This window comes from Hipposideros armiger, unplaced genomic scaffold (assembly GCF_001890085.2).
Source record: "Hipposideros armiger isolate ML-2016 unplaced genomic scaffold, ASM189008v1 scaffold_24, whole genome shotgun sequence".
Lineage (NCBI taxonomy): Eukaryota > Metazoa > Chordata > Mammalia > Chiroptera > Hipposideridae > Hipposideros > Hipposideros armiger.
The window spans coordinates 6,426,102-6,434,055 of NW_017731374.1; positions in this window are offsets into that span (position 1 = coordinate 6,426,102).

Here is a 7,954-nt window from a genome sequence, read left to right on the forward strand (position 1 = left end):
ATGCAAATTAGACATGGACATTATGAGGAACATAAATTACATACCATTCTTACTCATAAACATAGATTTAGAAACATAAAAATATTTGCAAACCAAATGTATATAAATAAAAATGCAAATACATACAATCATTATCTAATTGGTATATGTCAGGAATACAAAGATGGTTCACATTAAAAGAGAAAAATCCCATGATCATCTTGACAGATGCAGAAAATTCATTTGAAATCATATAACGCTCATTGATATAAAAAAAAATCTTAGGAAAGAAAGAATAGAGGGGAATTTCCTTAACCTGAGAAAGGCTACTAACCAAAAACATACAGGAAGCATTAAACTCGTATTTAATGATAAAGTGTTAGAAGCAATCCATTTAAATTCAGGAAAAGGCAAGGGACCCCCTAGCACAGCTCCTTTCAGTATCACATTGAAGACCCTAGCCAACCCATCAAGACAAGGCAAAGACAAAAGGTAAAGGTTTGGAAGTGAAGTAAAAGTGTCATAATTTGCAGAGTAAATTATTGTCAATCATGAAATCCCAAGATACCTTTCAGAGAAATTATCATAATTAATGAGTTTAGCAAGGTTTTTGGATACAAAGATTAAAATTTTTAAATCATTTACATCCTGTGCAACAGCCACAACCATTAGAAAATGTAATTTTAAAAGTTTGTAATAGGGCCGGCTGAGTGGCTCAGTTGGTTAAGAGCTCACTCAAGAGTTTGAGCTCTGAGCAACAGTGGTTCAATTCCCAGCCCGAGCTAAGCAGCCACTGAGCTGCCAACAGGTGGCAGGATGGCTCAGCCTAAAAAAAAAAAAAGTTTGTAATAATTTCAAAGACATAAAAAGCAAAAGAATAAATCTAACCAAGCATGTGCATAGCATTTATGGAGAAATATTAAATCCTTTATTGAAAAAAGTTAGAGAAAAAAAATCTAAATAAATGGAGAAGTAGATATACCATGTCTATGGATAAGAAGACTCAATATCATCATAATATTAATTTCTTACAAATTAATTCATAAATTTAATATGCTTCCAATTAAAATCCCTATGGAGTACTCTGTGGAGCTTGACAAATTGATTCTATAAGTTTACAGGGAAGAGCAAAGAGCCATGATATTTAAGATGAGTTTAAAGAATAAAGTGGAGGGATTTGCCCTGGTAGATTTCCAGTTTTCTTATATGGCTACAGTAATTAAAATAATGTTTTCTGACAGGTATAGAGAAATGAATTAGTGAAACAAAATTGAGAACCCAGAAACAGACGAATGCTTATATGGAAACTTAAAATGTAACACAACTGACAGTACAGATCAGCAAGGAGTAATAGGACTCACCATTTAATAAAAGGTGCTCATATAATTGGTAATGCATATAAAAAAATTGATCTCTATTTCCCACCACATACAAAAATTCTAGGGCATTAAAAACCTATGATAAACAAGCAAAAATTGAAAGTGTTATAAGAAAACATAGACTATTTTATGAACTCAGAAAAAGGAAGGGTTTCAAAAAAACAGGTTAACAAAGAATAATCTCTGAGAAAAAAACTGATTAATTCAACCACATTAAAATTGAAAACTTTTCTTCTGTAAAAAGATAAAAAGACAGTGCACATGCACCCACCAAAGAATTGTTAATAGTTTCCTATACATCCATTATCAAGACAACCCCATAGAAAAAAAATGCTTCAAGCATAGGAAGAGGCAATTTACAGAGGAGATTATTTTCCAATTTAAATGGAAAATAAACACATGAAAAGGTAATCTTATTAGATGTCAGAAATGTGCAAATTAAATAAGGTAGAATTCTACACCATCAGCTTGACAATGATTTAAAAGTCTAACAATTCCAAGTGCCAAGCATTCTCTATTCCCCTCTCTAGACACACTCTCCACGCTCCTCTATCCAGAAAAAAGGAGAATGAGAGGAGTGTGAATTTAGGATGCATTTCCCGGTTCCCTCCCACCTCTGCCTAGGGTTGACAAGGCTGTGCTGTTCTCCTGAAGGCTACAGCTCTGGCAGAACACCTACTCCTACAGTTCCAGTCACTCTCCCACTCCTACCACTTTGGACCTGGAGTCTTACTGGCTCCCACTGCAATGCTTCACCATCTCTTGTTGGTTCACAACTATGTAAATAATCCCTTCATCAAACTCTCTTTAATTATCCCATCTGAGGTATCATCTTGCTTGCCAAGACAGCCTGATACACTAAGTACTGGCAAGAGGGTGAAACCATGGGAACCCATACTCTGCTACAGGAGTGTGATCCAGGGTGAGCACTTTGGAGAACAATTGGGCAATGTTTAGAAAGCTGGGAATGTGCACACTACATTCCTAAGTGTGCAAGGTCCATACCAGCAATTCCGTTCCTACACTTACGCCTAGAATAACTGCTTCTGTATGTTCAGAAACATACAGATGTATAAGCACGTATGTATGTATAAGCATGATCTTCACAGCAATGCTGTGATAGTAAAATCTCAGAAACAACCAAAATACCTATCGATAGGAAAAGAATAAATAGATAACAGAAGGGTCACACACCGTAATACTCTACCACAGTGAATGTTAGTGAAGGCGGCGTTACATCTATCAACACAGATGCATCTCACATAGTTTTTAGGTGACAAAAGAAAATGGCAGAAGAACACACATAGAATGATATTATGAAGTTTTAAAATATGCGAAACAATATTAACCATTACCCAGGGACACAACATATCTATGTAACAAATGTAAAAAGAAATGTTTGGGAATGATAAATATCAAATTCAGAATAGTGGCTACCCCTAAGAGAGTGGGAGGATGAGATGATTCCAGAAGGGTATTTACAAGGGGAATTTAACTGTGTTGACAATGTTTAATTTCTTGAGCTGGGCGTAGGTACATGACTATACATGATATTATTTTTAAACCTTTTTGTGGGTCTTGAATAATGCATATATATATTTTAATTTAAATAATAAATGAGAGGGGAAAAACCTAAAGCTTAAAATGAAGAGACTATAAAATGTTCACATGAGATTGCAATGCAGACAGTAAGAATAAAGTAAGAAAAATACATTTAAAGCAAGGTTTGGAGCCATGCATGTAATATGCTAACATTTGTATATGTATGTGCTTGTGTATGCATAGATTGTCTCTGGAAAGATACACATGAAACTAGTAATAGTGTGGTCTTCTTGTGAATGGGCCATTTGTTATCTTTAAAAAAAATGTTTTAAAATGACTTGCTGAGAAATCATATAATATAACCATTCTTTCTGCACCAGCAGATTAGCACTGGTCTTTAGAACAGGAGAGAGCCTGGTGTTGAATAGTCACAACCAAAGACCACATAGTCCTCCAAGTCTAATGTATTTACTATATGGTCCTCTGGGAAAAAGCTTAATGACTCCTAATTTAGAAGGATATGGACATGAGAGATGAAGGTGAGGGAAGTTTCAAGTAAGATGTCCCAGTTTTGAGCTTGAGTTATGGGCTGAAACGCTTGGGGTGGTACTCACTGCCCTACAGCATAGAGGAGGAGGAACAGTTGTGATGGAGGCTGTGGATTGGAGCAGGTCGGAGGTCGTAGAAGATTCTGGACACAGTTCTCTTCCCTAATCCATAGGGCATACATTCCAAGACCCCCCAGTGGATTTCCGAAACTGCAGATAGTATGGAACCCTATACGCGTATATACTGTGTTGTTTCCTGTGCATAGATACCTATGATAAAGTTTAATTTATAAATTAGGCACAGTAGGAGATTAACAACAATAACTAATACATAGAACAATTATAACCATATACTGTAATAAAAGTTGTGTAAATGTGCTCTCTTTCTCTGTTTCAAAATATCTAGTTTTACCGTATTCACCCTTCTTGTGATGATGTGAGATGATAAAATGCTACTGTGGTGGTAACTTTTGCAGCTTGAAGCACGGCGGTAAAACTAGCAGGAATTTCTTTTTTCTTCTGCACAATTTCATGGACAGAAGATTCATTCTTACCATACATCTTAGCAATCCCAGCATACAAAATTTTTTTTCCTTATTAAGTCAAGAACTTTCACCTTTTCACTTAAAGGAAGTACTTTACTTCTTTTTGGCATATCTAAATTGCCAACATCATTGCTTTTGCACTTTGGGACCATTGTGGAGTAAAATAAAGGCCACTTGAGCACAAGCACTGTGATTCTACGACAGTCCGTCTGATAACCAAGATTTCTACTATGTGATTAGTGGAGCAGGAATGTCTACAGCATGGGGATGCTGGACAAAGGGATGAGTCACGCCCTTGGTATCACAAGATTTCATCACGCTACTCAAAACAGCATGGAAGTTAACACTTATGAATCGTTTGATTCTGGAATATTCTATTTAATATTTTTGCACCATGGTTGACTACAGGTAACTGAAACTGTGGAAAGTGAAACCGTGGATAAAGGGGGAGCTACTGTAAGTTGAGTTTGAGATGCAGCAGGATGTCCAATCAATTATATCATTAGGTAGTTGGATACATGGACCTGGAGCTAAGGAGAGTGATCAGGGCTGGAGATACATCTGCATAAAGATGGATTGTGGAGCCACAACTCTTTAGATGGGGTGAGGGACAGAAGAGTTGAAAAGAAGCCTAAGGAGAGGTGGCCAGAGAAGTGGGAGGAAAACCGAGAGGGTACGGGGTCGCAGACCTAGAGAAAGCGTCTTTCTAGACAGATCGAGTGGACCACAGACCAAATGCTGCCAAGAGCTGAAGAGTAGACATGGCAGGTGACATTGATAAAAACATTTTCAGTGAAATAGTGGGATTCTAGTGAGAATTTTATGGGCAGAGAATGAGAGAATGAGTTCCAAGGTGAGGAGATTGAATCAGCCAAAAAAGGGGGCCAGCGAAGAATGAACCATGTTTAGGAAACGGGGAGGAGAGGACAAAGTCCTGGGAATCCTACCGTATGCTGCGGACATTAGGGAACCAAGGCAGGGTGTTAAGTAGAGGAGTGTAATTAGGAGACGATAAACATTATTTTTGAAAAGAAGACTGCATGCATGGCTTCTCTCTGGGAATTCTGAGATTCAGCTGAAGTTCTTTGAAGGTTTGTGTCTCAAGAATTTAGACCCACTGCCTCTGTATCAGCTCTTGTTAAGACTGAGCAGGGGAAGAATTCATTTCATGTGATTGCACAGAAGCAAGCCATTTCCTGACACACCTACACTTGAGACTTGGGGAAATGGGATGTGGAAGATATGGGTACTAGTAATTCTGATGAGGATTTAATTAAGAACTCAATTTTCCCAGACTTCCAGTACTTGACTGCCTGATGTTTCTTTAATAGGAACTGTTGATATGTTCTAATTACAGCGGGTTATTTATGGGATCAGGCCTCATCTCTCTGCTCAATTATGTTTTGTTTGGGAGATTTGCGTTCTTTTATGACTCTGGCTCTTAATTGAGTCTATTGTCTTCCCCAAAGATGCACTTAGTCTGGGGACCCATTCATTTGTGGCTTTTACTCTACCAGGAATCCTGTCACCCCTTGCCTTTCTCTCCCTTCCATTGATAAACTCCGAAGCCATAGGGAAGGCGACTACCCCTCTCTCATTCTCAAATCTCCCTGTGGTTGTGCTCCTGGCCCATAACCTCACCCTGAAAACTCAGCTTCCTTTAAATTTTGGAGACAGGGTTCTTTAAAACTGTGCCTCAAAATCCAATGCCTTTGGAATTCTGAGAAAACTGCAAGTTTCAGGGGCTTGGAGTCAAGAGACAGATTTGATACTCTGAATTGAAATGTATTTATAGATGTTTATTTATGGAGGAAAGACTTTTGGTTCACTATCTCGGAGATATTCTCAGCTGTGGGTAAATTACAATCAGGTCTTGGAAAACTGTGATATCATTATATTATTTTGTAGACTGTGTTCCTTCCAGCATTGCAAGAGGGCTCAGTTCCCATAGCCATAAATGTGGATCTGCATTATGTTGAATGGCCACACAGATATTCTGTGTTACGATACATGATAATTTGTGTAACCAATTTTCTGTTGGTGGGAATCCAGGTGGTTTCCAACTTGTGATGAGTAACTTTGGACATGCAGCATTGTGCACATCCACAGTTATTTCTGAAGAACCAATTCCTGGAAGGCAAATTGTGGAGTCCAAGGACATGTACGATGTCAGGACTTTTAAAGGCTGTAAACTATAAAATTCCAGCATATCAGATTTCAGCTGGAGCTGAAGGTATGAGCAGTTGAGATGTATGCCTGAGGACGGGAAGAGCACATACGGAAGTATGAATGCTAGGAAGTACAGTGTGGGTTTCAATCTTTGCTAATCCACTTTGAAGGCACTGGTCCTGATGAGATCAAGTCAGTGATAGAATTGTCTCTATTCAGACACACCACCACAACTCCACCATGATTTTCTGAATGCCTTTATCCCACTTCCTCTTTCCTTGCATAGCACAGAGCACACAGTGGGTGTGTAGTAAATGTGTGTTGGGCTGAACTTGAGTCAGCATAGAGGTCTATAATCCTCCTGTTCCTTCAAAGCCCTTTCAGCCTAGACTTGTGGGATAAAATGCAACAAAGGAGAAATTGACACGGGTTTGATTTATCACAATTTTATGACTACGAAAGAAGAGTTTCATCCTACAAACATCCCCTTTTTCTCATCATTCCCGATTTTGATTCTATAGCCTTTTAAACATGGAGAAAATATGTAATGGGATGAAAATGTGAAATACTAGTACAATCGTTTATCATGTTTGTTGAAGAGGGGTATTGATTCCCTGGAATGCTCATGAATCTGGGGATGCTTCCAGCATGTGAAGATTGCTGTCCATTCAACATACCCCTCTCTGTCTGCTTAGCAGGGTGATCTCAAGCCCCCAGATACTCCCTTGGCACTAACTCTGGTGCTCTCTGGGGCCAGGGGGGGGGACCCCACCCCCCTTTACCCCCCATGGAGAGAGCTCCTCGTCCTGTTTCATCTCCAAACCCAACTGATGCTTCAAGGTCCAATTCCTGAGTAACACCCTCCATTAAGCCAGTGTCCATTGCTGTCCTTTTCAGAGCCCACTTCTCTACACAATGTGGGACCTCATGAGACCACATGCCACCATTTTCTCTCATTGGTCTCAACCTGCAACAAGTGGTCTGTATTCATTTTCTAGCACTCCCATAACAAATTACCACAAACTTAGTGGTTTAAAAGAAGATCCATGTATTATCTCACAGTTTTGTGGGACAGAAATCTGGACACAATACCCAGCTAGGTCCTCTGCTATAGGTCTCACATGGTGGGGGCGAGGCTGGGCTCTGACCTGGGAGCTCCGGGGCAGATTCTGCCTCTAAGCCCATTTACGTTGCTGGTAGAATTTGGGTCTTTGTCGCTGTAGGACTGAGGCCCCACTTCCTGCTGGCTGTCAGCCAGGACCAGGTCTTTGTTGCTAGAGGCTGCCCGCACTCTTTTTTTGCTGCTTTTCATGTGGTCCCCTGGTGGGTCAAGTTTCGCTCACGCTACCAATATCTCTTTCTTTTTCTGTTGCTTCTCTCCAAGCCCAGCCAGAGAAAGCTCTCAGCTTTTACAGGCTCATGTGATTAGATTGGACCACTTGAATAACCCAGGATAATCTCCCTATTTAAAAATCCCTTTTGTCATTGTAACCTAGCATATTCACAGATAACTAGGGATTAGAATGTGGACATCCTAGGAGAGAAGGGGTGATGGCAGGAGTCCAGCCTTCCACACTGCGATCTCTTCCACAAGGTCTAGCATGGGGCCCACTGTTTTCATTCCCCTTGGTTTCACCCTTCCTCGCTCTGTGGAGGTCTCTCTGTGATTTACGGTCCCAGCTAGTTTAAGGGGAAACTGGTTTCTCTGCGAATGATGCCGATCACCCCTTCTTTGGTATAGTATTATACTTTGACATTGCTAAAGCAAGGTTGGTGAGGAAACTGAGGCCCA